Raw genomic sequence first — 17666 nt, 5'->3', positions numbered from 1 at the left:
CTAGCTAGTTCCTTATTTTAGCCATCTGCAAATTCTATTACAGTGGTACCTCAGGTTACATATGCTTCAGGTTACACACTCCACTAAGCCAGAAATAGTGCTTCAGGTTAAGAACTTTGCTTCAGGATGAGAACAGAAATCATGCTCCGGCGGCGCGGCAGGCCCCATTAGCTAAAGTGGTGCTTCAGGTTAAGAACAGTTTCATGTTAAGAACGGACCTCCAGAACGAATTAAGTACTTAACCTGAGGTACCACTGTAATTTATGCAACCATTGGTCTTTTGTCAGGATAACCTTTTCTTTCCAGTTTCTTGCATAAACTGCTATTGGGGCTGCTGTTGCATTGCAAAAAATAAAATGTGTCCTTTCCTTTCTTTTCTCCTTTCCTATTATAGCTAGAAGAAAGCCTTCTGGGGTTTTTTTTTTTTTTTGGAATGTGAGGAACATTTTTTTTTTAATTCCTCATATACCATCTTCCTTTTTTTTTTTTTTTGCATGTTTACATAGCTACCACATTTCTAAACACTTCCAACACAGTGTAGCCCCACCAATCAATGGAGGGCGCCATGTTGGCTACTCCCAGTGTGGACGGCAGTGAGCTAAATGGGCCACTGCTCTGACCTGATATAAGGCAGCATCTTATGCTTCCTATGTTTCTATTCAGACACACGTTCTTTCTGTTCAGTGATTAAGCACAGAATGTTCCCTGAAGTTGTCTAATTCCACACAACAAACAACAACAAACACCTCGTAGCTGTACCTCTTGGGCTATTGAGTTCTATGTCCTGAAGCTACAGGCCATCAGCTTCATTCTGAACCTAAGTTCTAGTCTTAGGAAAGGGTGAAACCTCTTTCTCTCCAAACCAATTATGTTATAAACCTCATTCACGTCCGCCTTTCTTCTAAACTGAAAGTCACAGCCTTTCCTGTGTTGCAATGTTCTGCCATGCTAAGAACGTTTTAATATTAATTTAATTGTTTCCAAAGCTGGTCCACTCTCCAGTGCTGGAATGCCTAGCCATCTAACATTCTCCCCGCAGCCGACAGCATGACTGTTATTCCTACTGTTATTTACTCTTACTTGTTTGATGACAGTGTCTTTGGACGCAGACTCAGTTAAAGGTCATGGTGCAGTTGGGTAAATATTCATTTATAATCTGGATAAGCTATTTACTTGGCAAATGCGCTTGATGTTGCCACCGCCACAACCTCTTTATCACCTGCAAGACGTCTTTAACATCTCCCAGATTTACTTTTTATTTTACTTACTGGCAAGAATTCAGCAAATGCGCACGCACATCTGTAAAATGTTTGTGTGATCTTCTTTTTGAATGCTTGACAAATTAAGTCCTGTGAAAACTGATAATGCAGTGCAATGAATGACATTTTAATAATCACAGAAAATAAGCCTGATGTTAAGTAGAATGTTTAGCGGCATCTTCTCCCTGGTTATTAAACATCTATTTAAGTAGCCGAATTATACATCTGTCAACAATGTTTAGAACAAGAATAAAACTTTCTCCCATGGCAAAAGGTTATTTGAAACAAAATACACAGTATAATAAGTAGGTTTAGTTTTGAAGGTTTGGGGACAGCCTCTCTTATTCACTGCTCTGTGCTCCTTGGCAGCAGTGCCCATGGCAACGCTCCCTGGTACAAGGAAGACTGCAACAATACGGCAGCTGTTCCTATCATAAGAAAGAGGGGAACTGAATCACTAGTGCATGGCTTTCTCAAGGCTGCCATTCTCTCTGAGCAAGGCTCAGGAGTGTCACTGGCAAACACCCAATCCGGATGGAGTAAGAGACACTTCGTCCACAAAAGTAACTGAATGAGTGCAGCGCCATGACTGACTGGCTGGCTGACTGACTGACTGCAGATCTACAAACCTTTGGCTTCCTCATAAGTCTTCCTGTGTGACTGAATTCCCGTGGGCTGGGGCTGAATGAATAGAACTGGATGCTTTAATTTTTACTGTCAGGAGAAATGGTAATGTGAATGTGGAGGAGGAATATTAATTATGCTTGGCAGACCTTCTTCAAACTTAAAAAAAATAAATCTCAACTGCACACGCACAAAACAGCACAAAGAAGGAGTCTAAGGAGCTGATAAGTGGGGGAAGCTTTTGTACTGCAGACCTGTAGAAAACAGGTGGGTAAAGGAGAATTATTTGTCATTCTCAGTTTATCAGTTTCATAATTTTATTTTTGCTTTTTTTTTAAAAAAAAAAAGCCACACAATTTAAAAACAGAATTTAAATATATAGTTTTTAAAAACATTTGAAAGGCTATAACATGGATTAAAAAATAAAATATAATACCATAAAACCCTTCCTTCCTGTCATCTGCCCCTTCTCTGTCTGGTCAAGTAAACCAGTTCTTTACATTAGGGAGATGCAAAGTCTGGGGCAGGAGCTGACTTCTTCCTGAAGAGAGCTGCAAACTGGGGAATCCAAGAGTACCCTTCAGCCTGGCCTATTTACATATGGTTGATAGAATGCCAGGATGTATGGGGTGTTAGCGGAGGGGTAGTACCTCTGGTGGGGGACACATCATGCTCCTTCTGGGGTAGTTTGTCCACCTTTCATCCCCACCCTGCACTCAGTTCTCACCTGTGGCTCCTAGAGCTGTCAGCATGCAACAGGAGCCACACCCCAAGGAACGGTTTCGACTGGCTGGCTAAACCAGGTGAGGGTAGCTGATGGGTCTCAAACCCTTGGTGAGTTAGGGACTTCCCCTGCAGGTGAAGACAAGGCTCTGGTGGATTGTGCAGATGAGAACAACAGTGAGTCCAATGGTCAAGAAGACGATTTCTGCATGTGCTGTAGAGAGACATGAGGAGCAGATAGGGCTTGTCAACTAGGTAGCCCATCTAGGAGAAGGAAAACTCTGATCCTAAACCTCCACTGCCTTGTGAGATATCTTTGGGAGAAGAAAAGGCTAAGGAGTAAACCCTGTACAAATCCAGAGTAGATGTCCTAAGGCAGTTGGATGGTGCCTTGTGCCCCTTATATGCCTCCTCCCACCAAGCTGGTGCCAAACGTCTTGCTCTCTCTTTGGGCCACATCAGCAAGGCTGAGGGCAGGGTCATCTGGGCAGCTGAGGACCTCCATACACAGTGCCCAGGCTTGCACCCTGCAGAGGCCACTTTGGTGCTGCTAACGCAGCAGTTTGACTTCACCTGTGGAGGAGCAACCCACTGTCTCTTGAGACAGATGGATGACGACGACAGCAGCAGCAGCAGCAGCAATTGATCAAAAGCCATTCCCAGAGGGATAGAAGAGGCAGTGTGAGCAAAGGCTATTTAAGTGTCAGCTGGACAGCTATTAGCAGGGACTGTCATATTGGACTTTAACTGCTGGTCCTCCTATTCCCACTGCTTGCAAGGAAAGACCAGCCAAATCTGGTCAGCCAGCTAGCCAAGGGACCATTAGCATCTTGGGCCAAAGTGAGGACATCCCATCCTCCACAGCCTGAAATACCCACTGCAAGGTATGCTTCCTGGTATGCAGAGATAACACTCAGTGCCAATACAGACTGCATCAGTGCAGTGTAGGCAGTTTGAGCAGCTGGGAGCAAAGTAGCCACTTATGCATCATCAGAAAAGAGTAAAAAAGACTGCACAGATCTGCATGTGCTGATTTAATATAAATAGATAGAAATATAGAAAAATCACTGTAATAGAATTACAATATATCTCACCATAGAGGAAGAACTGTGACCGGGTGAACTGTGGGCTTGCTCTGCTGTCCGGATGCTACCAATAGGTTTCTTCTCTTTAACCAGACTTGGACTAAACAGGCCTTCAAACAGAGGACGGCCCTGTGTAAAGCAGGGAGCAGAGCCAACACCCAAGGAAGAGGCAGTCTGGACTTACTGTAACATCTGGCCCTTCACGCCGCTACTGCCACCACTATGGAAGAACCCCATTTACTGATTTTAATGCTTTGTTTTGTTGCTTCTCTGAGGGTGTTGCATTTATCACTGTGGTGTATATTATGGGATGGTTTGTAGCCACTCCACTCCTCACTCTTAGGTCTATCTGTTCCAGTATTCTGCTTCCCATTCTGGCCTCTGAGAAGCCTTCCAGATAATTAAAAATGTGCTCACCCTCTCCAATTCTTATGGAACATTATTTTATTTTTTTTGCATTTATATGCCACCTTTATCTTCCAAGGATCTCAAGGTGGTGTGCATGGTTCTCCTCCTCGTTTCATCTTCACATCAACCCTGTGAGGTAGGTTAGGCTAAGACAGGGGTAGTCAACCTTTTTATACCTACCACCTACTAAGGCATCTTTCTTGATGGTAAAGTTTCCTTACCGCCCCCCAGTGCTCGATGGAAGGAGGATTCAGCTTGTGCCGTAGAACCCCCTACCGCCCACCTAGAATCCTGAAACGCCCACCAGTGGGCGGGAGGGACCAGGCGGACAACTCCTGGGCTAAGAGATGGTGGCTGGTTCAAGGTCACCCAGTGAGCTTCGCGGCTAAGTGGGGATTCAAATCCGGCTCTGCCAGGTCCTAGCCCAACCTTCTGCACCACACTGACTTTCCTATATGAGCAGGAAACGGCTTCAGAACGTGGAGATGTCATATAACCATGCATTTTAACTTTAATTGCAAGTCACTTCCATTGGGTTGAAAAATGGTGTCGAAATACTATAAAAATGGCCATCATGCCAATTCCCCCTTTGACGTATACATTCAAGTAGGGATTTCTTCATTCAGGGTTTAGCAGTCAGCTCTTTTACTTAGGTGGGAAACTGGAAGACCAAGTGCCTGCATGTTTGCTAAGAATTTTCCTGTGTTCCCTAGAGCTTACTCCCAGGTAGGCATGCCTAGGATGGCAGCCACTGTACTTTTGGTGGAACCAGAATATCCTCTTTTTTAGCAGATTCTTAAATTACCATTGTGGCAGTACTTCTTGAAATGAAAATAGTATTCTGCTTACTGGCAGTACTGCTACCATGCTTTGGTGCAGGGATGCCAACTTGCCCACCACATGGGGGTGCATCACGTGACATGTCATGTGATGTCATGGGATGCATCCTGCCCCCGTGATGCCAACACTCGCACACTGAGCTGGGCTCCACCCTCGACCTCCTTCTCCCCATGGCATGTGCCGGGCAGGGGCAGGACCCATGGAGGGCGATCTTTGTCCTTACTCATCCCAGCCCCCTCCCGGCTCCTGGGCTCCCACGCAGGGGCTGCGGCATGTGGGGAGCACGTGGCGGTGGCGGGGGATGTTGGCCCCTTGCACCCCATATATCCGGTGCCCCTGCTTTGGTGTATTACCAAAAGAGTCATTTAAGGAGATACCAAAAATTCTTCTCAGGTTGAAGGTTATTTTGACCAGTAGCCGTGAAAGTTGGTTGGCTGAAGGGAGTCATCTTCCTTCATTTTAGCAGATTCTCCCAAAACACCATGGTGGAGTACTGAAGAATAAACAAGGTGTGGATTGCAGCCAAAGCCCAACTCTGCACAGAATACCAGGGGAGACAACAAAACCAGCTGGTGAACATACAGGAAATTTAGGACCGTTTCAAAGGCAATACATAAAAACACACATATACTCAATAGTCAATAATATAATGACAGGACTGTAGATTTCTAAATAACATACAAATTTCAGAGGCTGTTAAATTAATGGCATAGAGCTAAGACTTCAGATACAAGCATTCTTGTGAAATTTATTTTCATGAGCTTCTATAGTCTACAGCCTCTTCATTCAGTTTTGAATAATGGTTCAATTGAGCTGTAAAAGCTTCTAAAGTTGGAAACTTCTGACAAGTTAATTTCAGCCACACAGGGTAAAAATCCTCCTCCACCTCCCAGCCAGATAAAAGCTTCCATATCATGAATGTAGCAGTCATTCTAAGGAATTTAGAAAACAACAAAAATGACGTCAAGCCAGGAAAAGAAAAACACATATAGTGGTATGCTTTAGGGAGAAAGTAGATTACACTAAAACACTACTATTCCAAAGAATAAAGAGAAATACAAACCTAATGTGGAGCGGGGGGGGGGAGTGGAATGCCTTATAGAGAGGATAGAATCATAGAATTTTAGAGTTGGAAGGGACCCAAGGGTCATCTAGTCCAACCCCCTACAATGCAGGAATCTCAGCTAAAGAATCCATGATAGATGGCCATCCAACCTCTGCTTTAAAACCTCCAAGGAAGGAGAGTCCACAACCTCCCGAGGGAGACTGTTCCACTGTCAAACAGCTCTTATTGTCGGAAAGTATTTTCGCATGTCTAGTCGGAATCTCCTTTCTTGTAACTTGGAGCCATTGGTTCGAGTCCTACCATTCAGAGCAGGAGAAAACAAGCTGGCTCCACCTTCCATGTGACAGCCCTTCTTTTCCAGGCTAAATATACCCAGCTCCTTCAACCGATCCTCATAAGGCTTAGTTTCCAGACCTTGATCATCTTGGTTGCCCTCCTCTCCACATGTTCCAGCTTGTTAACATCCTTCTTAAATTGTGGTGCCCAGAATTGGACCCAGTATTCCAGGTGTGGTCTGACCAAGGCAGAAGAGAGTGGGACTATTACTTCCCTTGATCTGGACACTAGACTTCTGTTGATGCAGCCTAGAATAGCATTAGCTTTTTTTGCTTCTGCATCACACTGTTGACTCATGTTAAGCTTGTGGTCCACCAGGAGCCCTAGATCCTTTTCACACGTACTGCTAGTAAGCCAGGTGTCCCCCACCCTATATTTGTGCGTCTGGTTCCTCCTGCCTAAGTGGAGAACCTTAAATTTATCCCTATTGGAATTCATTTTGTTATCTTGAATTGCATGAATTGTACTAAATAACAAATTACTAAGCTTTGTAGTCATCATGTAGTGGGACCCACTATAAATAGCCAGTGAAGACCTGTTCCTCACTCCTGTTTTAGATTATGAGCCTTAGGACAGGGACTCCCTTAGTACTGATTTTTGTAAGTGACTCAGAAAGCCTCTTTGCCTAAGGGTGGCTAATTAATTAATTAATTAATTAATTTTATGTACTGCTATGATCTGCGCATTGTGAAATGTAAGGTACCAGCATATTGTTTGTAGAAATCCTCCATTTGACATCCTGGTATAACTACTGAAGGCAAAGTAAGCCAATTTGTCTATGCAAACCAAGCATAGGGATGTATTGCCAACCATTGCCTCAAAATTCAGAAAATAAACTAGAGGAGATTATTATGTGCTGTTTAAAAAAAGCGAAAACAGTACATTTAAGAGAAATTCTAAAGTTGTTTAGAATTTGTTAGAATCATCTAACTAGTGATTTAGTAATATATAATGGACAGTACAGAGGAGATTTAGCTCTGTTAGATCTGACTAGAGCCAGACTATCAGTCAAAGAAAGAAGTAATGATTTGGTAGCACTGCAAAATTTGTGAAGAGTGCCTTCTAACAGATGTCCCTTTCTTTGAACATTTTCAGAACTCTTCACTGCTATGGAAATGATCTGAATACTATAACCAACAATCAGTTAAGAAAAGCTGTGAAGTTCTGAGCAATTAAAGTTTGTGAGTTTAATTATTGCTATGACAGTATGTAAATTTATGGGCTATGCATTTCACTAAAAATATTAATACCAACAATTTAAAAAGTGCTTAAATACATCATAAGCAGCTAGAGAAGTGGTTGGTTCTTTGGACAGCAGTGGAGTTAAAGGTGTGCTGAAGGAAGCAACGGTGATTGTGAGGAAGCTGATTTAATCATTTCCGTTTGTTTTTACTGCGGGAGATGGAGCATAGATACTGGTACCTGGAGTGACATTATCAGAAACAGAATCTGAAGAAATGAGACAAATAAGAGGGACAAGAAACAAAGTTCTGGGCAGTATGGCAAAAAGATTAGAACTGGGAAGAGGTTAACATAATACTCTTTTTAAAAAACTGGATCAGGTGCGTGAATTGAGAAAATTACAGGCCAGTTAGAGAATCTGCTCTGGGAAAACTGATGGGAAGAATATGTCCTGCTGGAAAAAATCAGCATGGCTTCTGCAGACAAGTCCTGTCTCACTAACCCTTTTCACTCTCAAGAGCCTCATTTCTGTGTGCCCCCTGGCTCTCACTGGTGGATGCAGCACTCATGTTCTCAACTCAGGTTTTGCTGATAGCTTTAATGCATAGATCACTATGGGATGTAAGTCAGGTTACAAAGCACACTGGTTAGCATTTGCAGCAGAGGTTAAAATATCTGACTAAGCACAAACTGGGCCATGTCCCCCAGACTCTCATTTTGAAGAGCAGAATGGATACTGGCATTAATATGGTTGGCGCTCCAAGAAACAGGACTGGGCAAGTAAGTGGCACTCCTTTGAACTGTCTGGGTTTGCTGAGTTTGTTCATGCAGGTGCAGCCATCTTTGTGTCCTTGGCGATGGAGCTGGAGTCCATGGAGCTGGAGGCTTTGTGTCTGATCTGCCCGCTGGCACCTCCTTGATGGGAGGAGGTTTTTTGGGGGTGGGAGGTGCCCCAGGCATCATGAGGCAGCTGTCATGTGGCACCCAATGTGTCTGATGGCACTGAAGCAGACTTCTCCCCCTCCCCAAAGTCTGAGTCAATGTCTTCCAGTTCTGCTGGTACCCCATTTTCCTTCTCTCCACCAGACCACTGCTGCAAGATTTTTCATGGTGTTGGGCTGTAATGTGTCATGGCTCAAATGAAACAATCTTTTTCAGTCTGTTGATTGAAATACTTTGTTCTTTTAATTTAGATTAAAAACTGTTTTGGATAATGAAAAGTTAAATTGATTTGGGGAGGGATAAATAATGCATGCAACCAGACGCAACTTTTCCTTTATTTTAAAAGTTTGTGTTCCCATCCCTGGAGTATTAATTTTGTACCTACAGTTTCAAAAAGGTTTTAATAAAGTTTCTTATCAAGAGTTTCTGAGTAACTTAACAGTCATTAGATAAGATGGCAGATTCTCTTATGGATCTGTAACTGGTTAAAGAAAAGGATGCAGAAAAAGGAATAAATGGACCATACTCACAATGGATAGATGTATGAAGTGAGGTCCTGCAGGGATCTGTATTGGGACCTGTACCTTTTAACGTGAATAATCTGAAGTTTAGAGATGAGCAGTGAAGTTGCAATGTTTGTAATGACACCACATCATTCAGGGTGGTAAAAATTGTGGGGTCAAGATGGGTAACTCAATGAAAATGCTGATGTAGCAGCTGTGATAGGGTATGAATTTATAGATGGTGTGGAGAAGGTGGTTAGAGATTTTTTTCCTTACTCTTTCATAATATTAAAACCTGGGGTGTTCCAATGAAGTTGAAAATGGAAGAGTCAGAGGGCAAAGTACTTTACAACTATGGAATTTGCTATACTGTACAAGACAGTAGTGATGGCCATCAGTTTGTTTTAAAAGGAAATCGGACCAATTTATGAAAGATGAGGCAAGCAGCAATGGCTGCTGTGATGTTCTGATAGTGTGTAGTGTTAAATGTGGAGGTAATTAGATTAGATGAATTAGGCTAAGTGTTGGCTGGGAGAGGGAGGGAGCGTGCTTGGAACATTGGAAGTGAGTGGTGACGAGATAGGAATTTTGAGGGGCAGTCTGAATACTAGTTGGGACTGAACGTGGTTGAGAGTATATTGGGCTAGTGAGATGGAATAGGGTCAGTGTTGTTACTGGTAATAGTTTTGGGATAAATGGTGAGGGAGGATTTAGCTTAGGTATTTTTGGAAAGGTAGAATAGGTAGGAGTGTTTATATGAATCAGAATAACTTGTAACCCTAACTAAATACATAAATTCTAACTACATAACTAAAACCATATGCTTCTGTGTGCTGAATTAATATTTGATTACTTTTATTAGTTCTGTTATCAATAAAGTTGTTTTATTATACACGTGTTTCTTGACTGGCCTCACTAAAGGTGGAATCAGATAGTTTGTGTCTGTGGTGGCAGCAAAAATCAAGAGATCCTAGATACCTAGCAGGAACCCCGGTGAGGGCTGTACACCTTAGGGAGAAGGTGGTCCAGTGAAGTTGAGGTAGATCTGAGGGTGATGTCAGAGAACCACAAAGCAGAAGCAAAGTGGCATGACACCTATCAGTCATGATGGCTGTATGCTACCTGCAAGATCAGAGGAAGTATAGGAATAGGACTTTCAGGATGCTGGAGAGATTCAGAAACTAAACTGAGTGATGCAATTAAAATACTGGCTTGGTTATCTAGAATAGGTAAAGGAATGTGATTAGTTTCTAATTATGTTTTATTTTCTATAATGGGTAAGTACACAAACCGAAAAATCACCTTTTTTCTAAGAACAATTTCTCATTTTTAAATAACTTGTTACCATACCAAATTCTAAGTAAAAGCATAACTGGTTTCGGGAAAAACTGGTCTGAGACCCTGTTATTTGCGCCATGTCTAAGTGCCATAACACTGTACCAAGTGTTGGGAGTAGGTTGACTGGACTAATTAAAGTCCTGAAGGTTAAACGAGTACTTAGAGGAAGCAGCCAGAGAAAAATAAAGATATCTTCCTGGTGGCAGTGCTGAAGTTAACAAGAAAGAGGAATTGTTTTGGCTGGTTTGCTTGCCTCCCTAGCCTCTCATAGTACAAGCTTCAGACCGTGTCACCCCAGCCTCTGAATATCAGTATCTTGGGAACAACAATCAGGGGAGTTCTATTTCACTCTGGCTCTGCTTGGGGGTCTCCTGCAGGCATCTTGTTGGCCACTTGTTGCTGGGCTAGAGGGAAAAGCCATCTGCATGCGCACTTAGTAGCATTAGTCCCACTGAATTCAATGAGGTTTACTCCTAATTATGCGTACATAAGATTCCAGCTCTAATGGCTAAGATCAAGAGGTATGAGATGGAAGTCTCTGGTTCTTGTTAAATTTCATCAATTATTGCATGGCTTGATGCAACCACTATCCCTCAACTTCAGCCACCTTTTGTAGCATACTTGCCTGCCTTGCAGGGTCATTTTAAGTGTGACTCGCAGGTAATGTATGGGTCATTCCCTATCAAGTGATCCAATTTTTTCCCCCCTCATGTCATCCAGTTTTCTAAATACTTTGTACACTTGTTGAATGATCAAGACTAAGTCTAAATCTAAAATTTTAATTTTTTTATCTCATCCTGTTTTTGAGTTATGAGGGTTTCAAATTTCATTTTTGGGGGGACATTGCCAGACTACACAAAAACCTTAAAAGCTCAGCCCAGAATTGAGATATTTCAAAAATAAAAAACCAATCTCTTCAAATGTCATATGATGGGCCCACTTTAAAATTTAAAGTTACATAATTTAATTTTTTAAAGTTATTTTTAAAAACGATTAAAAATTTTCTCCAAATTGTATTGTTTCATACTTCTAAGGTATACTTCTTGGTATCTCAAAGGGATAACATTAAAAACATATTTTGTACATACATGTTGGGCTTATTGGGTTCTATTTAGGATAAATGAGTCTTCCTTTGGGTAAAGTATAACAGAATAAACAAGACTTCAAAGTATAATATCAGTTACTTCAGGCATTTCTTCAAAAAGTTATTCAATTAAACAGTATCTGAAAAGCTAGTGAGGCTTTTCTTTTTAAAATGTGTTCCACAGCACAGTGGTAACTTGCTGTTGCATGATAGAATTGACGCTTTGAAAGCATCCCTGTTAGTACTTCATTTCATGAACATTACAACAAAATACATATCAAACAAAATTATGGAAAAAACCTTACACATCAAACGGGTCTAAAACATTTATTCTTCCATTAATTATACTTTATACCAAACACTTGTCAATAGAATTTGTTGCACATGATGTTTCATTTTTTGTCAAAGTGTAAGTGTGGCCAGTTGCAGTCCTTGGTTTGACCGGTGTTAGAACTTCTGCTCGCCTTACCTTAAGAACATCCCAACTAGATGTGTAAGCAAATTATGACACTGAGCCCGGCAAGTGTCAGAAGGGCAGAGTTACGTCTTCACTTTCATAGTCCACCGACGGCACACAGGTCAACCACCATTTTTTATTGTATTCACAGGTTACATACCTAGTTATCTCAGCCATATCCAGAGATTTTGTACCTCCTTCAGTGTCGAACTTCTCAGTCTCATTGCTAAAGGAGTACACTTTGGTCACAATTTCTGTTGGACTGGATGTAGATGGAACAAAGCAATGAAATCCTTGTATTCCCTTGATTGATTTCACTGTTTCAAAGAGTTGTTTTAGGAATGTTCTTTTCTGCACTCCTCATTTGTTGAAAATGACAACCCGGTAGAAGGAGTGTTATCTTGGCACCAGTTAAAGAGTTCCAGTGGTGTCATAATTTTGTTTGCTATGTACAGTATTTTGTTGTAACTGTAAAATTTTAGATTTAAACTTAGTTTTGATCATTCAACAAATATACAAAATGTTAAGAAAGTAGGATGACATGGGGTAAAAAAGTAGGATCACTTGATATGGAATGACCTGTATGTGAAAGGCTTTTGGCACTTTGCATTTAGTATTTAAATAACTTTTTTGAAATTATTATACATTTAATGAATTAAAATGCATCTCCTACTTCATCAGTTGAATATGAACATTCATCATCTTTCTTTTTAACAAGGTTCTAACATGTCAGGACTACTTACGAAGTAATCATTTTGATCACAATAGTGCACTGGCTTACAGATCAAATAAGGAAGTGTTGAGTAACTGAATGCAATCTTCAAATAGATACAACAGATTCCCAAATGAAACCTGTTAAAGGTTTGGGTGCACTCTTGCAAGGAAAAACAGTAAATAATGCTGGAAGGAATTTATGCTATTATGTGGTCCAGTTGCTAACATATGGCTTAGGTGATGAACTGAAAACTGTTTGACACTGAACTCCAAGGTGGTTTGACGGCAAGTCACACTGTTATATGGAGTGCTATAAATGTAAATTGTGATCTATTTATGAGAAAATAAATAAAACAAGGATCATTATGAGGCTAAGTAGCAGACAGGTGTTGGTTAATTGATCATCAGCAATTGTGACTATCTCTACAAAAGTCAAATTTTTAGCAGTTTGATGGCGCATTCAGATGTGTTTTAACACAATGCCAAGGAGGAAAGACTTCAGCAATGCTCTTAGAGAAGCAATTGTTGCTGCCCATGAAACTGGGAAGGGTTATAAGACCATCTCTACCCAATTTAACGTGCATTATTCTACAGTAAGAAAGATTATTCAAAAGCGGAAAACATTCAAGACAGTTCCCAATCTTCCCAGGAGTGGACGTCCCAGCAAATTCACCCCAAGGTCAGACAGTGCAATTTTCAGAAGAATTGCAAGAAACCCAAGAGTTCCATCACAGGATCTACAGGCCTCATTTAGCATCAGTCTTACAGCTCATGACAGTACAACTAGAAAAAGACTGAACCAGTATACAGTTGGTTGTTTGGAAGGGCTGTCAGGAGAAAGTCTCTTCTCTCTAACAAGAACATGGCAGCAGAGTTTACAAAGTTGCATCTGAACAAACTACAAGACTTCTGGAACAATGTCCTTTGGACAGACAAGACCAAAGTGGAGTTGTTTGGCCAAAATGCACAGCACCACATTTGGCCAAAACCAAGCACAGCATATCAGCACAAACACCTCGTACCAACTGTCAAGCAGGGTGGCGAAGCGGTGATGAATTGGGCTTGTTCAGCAGCCACAGGACCTGGGAACCTTGGAGTCATTGAGTCCGACTATGAACTCCTCTGTACAGAGAAGTATTCTAGGGTCAAACTCGAGGCCATCTGCCCAAAAGCTGAAGCTTGGCTGAAATTGGGTCATGCAATAGGACAATGGTCCCAAGTACATCAGCAAATCGACAACAGAATGGCTGAAAAAGAAAAGAATCAAGGTGTTGCAATGATCCAGTCAAAATCCAGACCAGAGAGCCGTGCATAAACAAATGCCAGCAAACCCAACAAACTGAAGCAATGGTGTAAAGAAGAGTGGGCCAAAAATCCTCCACCACAATGGGAGAGACTGATAAAGTCATCAGAAAACAATTACTTCTAGTTATTGCTGCTAAAGGTGGTTCTATTGAATCGTAAGGTGTACTTAGTTTTTCACACATGGCTTCTCCATTTTGGTTTTATTTTTGTTAAATAAATCTTGACACAGTGTAATATGTCCTGTGTTGTTGTTCATCTGTGGTTATATTTACCTAATTTTAAAACCTAAGGAACACATGATTTTTATTATGTTCTAATATGTAAAACCACAGAATTCAAAGAGGGTGTACTTCCCCCCCCCATTGGTAGGTAAAGGTAAGACCCCTGGACAGTTAAGTCCAGTTGAATTTGACTATGGGGTGCGGTGCTCATCTCGCTTCAGTTAAAGGGAGCCGGTGTTTGTCTGCAGACAGCTTTTCTGGGTCATGTGGCCACCAGAGTAAACCACTTCTAAACACAGAAATGCTGTTTACCTTCCTACCACAGTGGTACCTATTTATTTACTTGCACTGCTATGCTTTTGAACTGCTAGGTTGGCAGAAGCTGAGACAAAGCAACAGGTGCTTATGGACAGATTCCAATGACTGTATATTATACAGTGGTACCTTGAGATGCGAACGGGATCAGTTCCAGAGCCGCGTTCGCATCCTGAACAGAATGTAAGATGCGACTGCATGTCTGCGTGTTTCGCCGCTTCCGCGCATGATGTCATTTTGACTGTCTGCGAATGCGTGAGCGGGGAAACCCGGAAGTAACACGCTCTGTTACTTCTGGGTCGCCGCGGAGTGCAACCCGAAAATACTTACCCTGAAGCGTATCTATCCCGAAGTATGACTGTACAGTGGTACTTCGGTTTAAGAACAATCTGGTTTAAAAACGATTTGGTTTACAAACTCCGCAAAACTGGAAATAGTGTCTTGGCTTTACCTTGGTCTAACAATGGAATCCGAATGGTGGAAGGGCACTGCCTGCGGGAGGCCTCATTAGGGAAAGCGCACCTCGGTTTCAGAATGGTTTTGGTTTAAGAACGGACTTCAGGAATGGATTACGTTCATAAACTGAGGTATCACTGCACAGTCCAGGAAAATGTCCCTTACTCCTGAGCTGAAGTGACAGAGGGGTTGCAATCTAATTACTTCTGGGCTTGTCCGAAGGCATTTTGTACCTTAGATGGAAAACCCAGATGGGTTCTATCTCCAGTGATACGTGAGAATAATAATTTATATAGCCTCCTCAATGCATTTGCTGAGTAGGAAACAAACGTAGGTCTCTGTCCTCCCAATACATACGTGCACATTTATGCTGCTTTTGTACCAGAGCTGCGAGTTCGCTCGGGCCCTGGGCGAGATGCGGGGCGTTTGGGCGGGGTCCGAGGTGGGAGGCGGGCGGCGGGGACTGGAGGCCCCTCACCTGGGCTGGCGGGGGGGAGAGCGCGAGGGGCCGCATTCCCCGGGCGAGGCGGGGGGAGGCCTGGAGCTGCCCGTCGGTCCCCCCCGCCCGCCCGCCCGCCGAGATGCGGAGCCCCGTCTTGGGCGGCTTCGGGGACGCGCCTCCCGCTCCCGCCGAGCTCGCCTCCACTCCACTTCCGGTGCGGAGGGGGCGGGGATGTTTTATTTTTTGCAGGGAGGGGGAGAGGAAGAAAAAGGGAAACGGGGCTATTAATAGCGCCGCTGCCTGATTGGCTTAGGGAAGCAATACATATATATATATATATATATATAAATATATATATATATATCTGAAGCGGATTTTTGACCACGTGATTTTCCATCCGAAAACTCCAAGATGGCGGGTGCCGTCACGGGCTGATTCCGTTGGCGGCGCGCGCACCGCTGTGCCAGCGCCAAAGGGCCCGTCGGGCGCGTGTCCCTCCTGCCTCCTCCTCCCCGCCGCCGCCGCCGGCTGCCGCTGTGAGGGTCCCTCGCCGCCGCCCCCCTCGCCCCTCAGCCTCCCGTCTTCGCACGCAGGTCAGTGTAAGCGGCGGCGCGACTTCCCCGCCGACCCTCCTCCCTCCCTCCCTCCCTCCCTGGCGGCGGCGGCGGGGGGGCAGTTCTTCTCGGGGGGGGGGATGGATGAGGATGGTTATTGTGATTGTTCTTCTTCCCCTCAGTAGTTGTGTTGTTCAGGTCGGGCGGCGAGGATGCGCTGCCCCCCCCTTTAAAGAGATGAGCAGCTTTCGCCCGCTGCCTTCCAAAGGCGCCTTTTTCGCTCCCCCCATTTCACGGGCCGCGGGCGGGGGGGGCGGCCTGCGGGGGGGGGTGAATGGACGTCGTGTGTGTGTGTGTGTGTGTGTGTGTGTGTGTGTGGTGGGGTGACTGACGCCTGGGAGCGCCAATCAGGGCCCCGCCTGCTGCCTTGGCGGGCGCTTTTGAGCCGCCGTCTCCGCTGCCCCCCACGTTGGGCTGAGGGGGGGGCGGGCCTTGGGGTCCTTGATCGACACCTGCGCCGGCCTTGCCCCCCCCCCGTGCCGCCCCGGCGCGCTCTCCCTGGGCGCGGAGGGGAGGGAGCCGCCCTTGGGCCGCCGGAGCCCCTTCATTGATCTCTGCTGGCGGCGAGGGCGAGTGGTCCAGGAGCCGCGCCCGCCTCGCCCCTCCGCCCTCCGAGGCGCCCCAGGGTGAGTCTGTAACGGGGGACGGGCGCGAGAGATGCGGCGGCTGCGGCGCGGAGACGCCCATGGGGCGAGGCTGGGCGGCGTCCGCCCTCCCTCCCTCCCTCCCGGCAATCCCGGCCGAGGCCGCGGAGGGACGGGGAGGCGAAGGGCGGCCGGTCCCGCCGCGCTCGCGGCCAGGCAGGCCCGTCCGCAAGGTGTTCCCGGTCTGGCCGTGCTCGGCTGGGGCGGCCAAGAGGGCAATTGCGCTGCCAGAGCTTCCCGGGCCTGTCGGCGGGTCGCCGCCCGCTCTGGACGCCTGAAGTACGTGCGCGTGTCTGAGAGAGCCGAGGGTTTCCTTGCCTGATCTCTGCCTTTGGAGCCCCGAGTCTCGTCTTGGGAAAAGGAAATAGCAGCCAGAAGACGAGAGTTTTTGTTGCTGGGAAAGTGCTTTTAACTTTTACATATGAGGCTTGTTTAGGGATTCGAGCATCTTTTCCATCTCTCCTTCTTTGGAGGTTTTTAAGCAGAGGTTGGACGACTGTCTTTCACAGATGCTTTAGTTGAGATTCCTGCATAGCGGGGTTGACTAGATGACCCTGGTGCCCTTTCCCGCTCTACAATAATATTCTCCTCATCTCATGTATCTTGGGTATAGTTCATTAATGGAGCTTTGCTTGCATAAGGTTTCATGCTCAATTCCTGGCATCACCCGAGATCCTTTTTAATTGGAAACAGGGCTCTAAACAGCCACTGCCAGTTGAACTAGACAGTCTCGGACAAGATGGGCCACTGATCTGACATGAGATATGCATAAGAAACAGTCTTATATCAGTCTTATATCAGTCATGTGTATTTAATGATTCTCTCTCCCTCCCACCCCCGGTTTGGGTTAAAACTGTCTGTTCTTGCTGTGCCGTATCACAGGTTGTGCTTGCTTACAACTTGTTCTCAGCTTAATCTTGCTTTACCTTGGTCTTTCAGGCTCAGATACAGATGGGCAGGATGGAATGCCTGGGAGAAACAACAATGTCCCATATTGTCCTGGATCTGTATCCCCTTATGAAGCATTTGAGCCCTAGGGCTCACCCACACTTCCACTTTCCCCACCTCTTTTCCCCGTGAAAACCCGCTCTTTATCACTGAATTGGAG

The 17666-nt window shown here is 44.5% G+C and overlaps 1 protein-coding gene and 1 long non-coding RNA gene across 10 annotated transcripts in view; one reads left to right on the top strand and one right to left on the bottom strand.

Moving 5' to 3' along the window:
* The window catches only part of LOC308484768, a 32324-nt gene extending 17049 nt beyond the window's left edge, over positions 1-15275 (bottom strand). For 2 of the 4 annotated variants that reach the window (XR_013990112.1, XR_013990113.1), the window contains exons 1-3: positions 3701-11237; positions 2611-2820; positions 1269-1358 (exon numbers count right to left, since the gene is read on the bottom strand). This is a non-coding gene — a long non-coding RNA (uncharacterized lncRNA). Of the gene's footprint in view, positions 1-1268; positions 1359-2610; positions 2821-3700; positions 11238-12007 lie in introns of those variants that run through there. The other 2 variants (XR_013990110.1, XR_013990111.1) reach the window with 2 other exon arrangements.
* A 422-nt stretch (positions 15276-15697) lies between these two features.
* HDAC4 (histone deacetylase 4) overlaps positions 15698-17666 on the top strand; it is a 130156-nt gene continuing 128187 nt past the window's right edge. For 2 of the 6 annotated variants that reach the window (XM_081015999.1, XM_081016002.1), the window contains exon 1: positions 15699-15893. The gene's annotated coding sequence lies outside the window, so the exon portion shown is untranslated. Of the gene's footprint in view, positions 15894-16518; positions 16541-17666 lie in introns of those variants that run through there. The other 4 variants (XM_081015997.1, XM_081016000.1, XM_081016001.1 and 1 more) reach the window with 4 other exon arrangements.

The sequence above is a fragment of the Podarcis pityusensis genome, assembly GCF_964106645.2.
Source record: "Podarcis pityusensis genome assembly, chromosome: 1".
In the NCBI taxonomy this organism is placed as follows: Eukaryota; Metazoa; Chordata; class Lepidosauria; order Squamata; family Lacertidae; genus Podarcis; species Podarcis pityusensis.
Note: the sequence above shows the minus strand (reverse complement) of the source record. Positions and strands in the feature narration are given on the sequence as shown.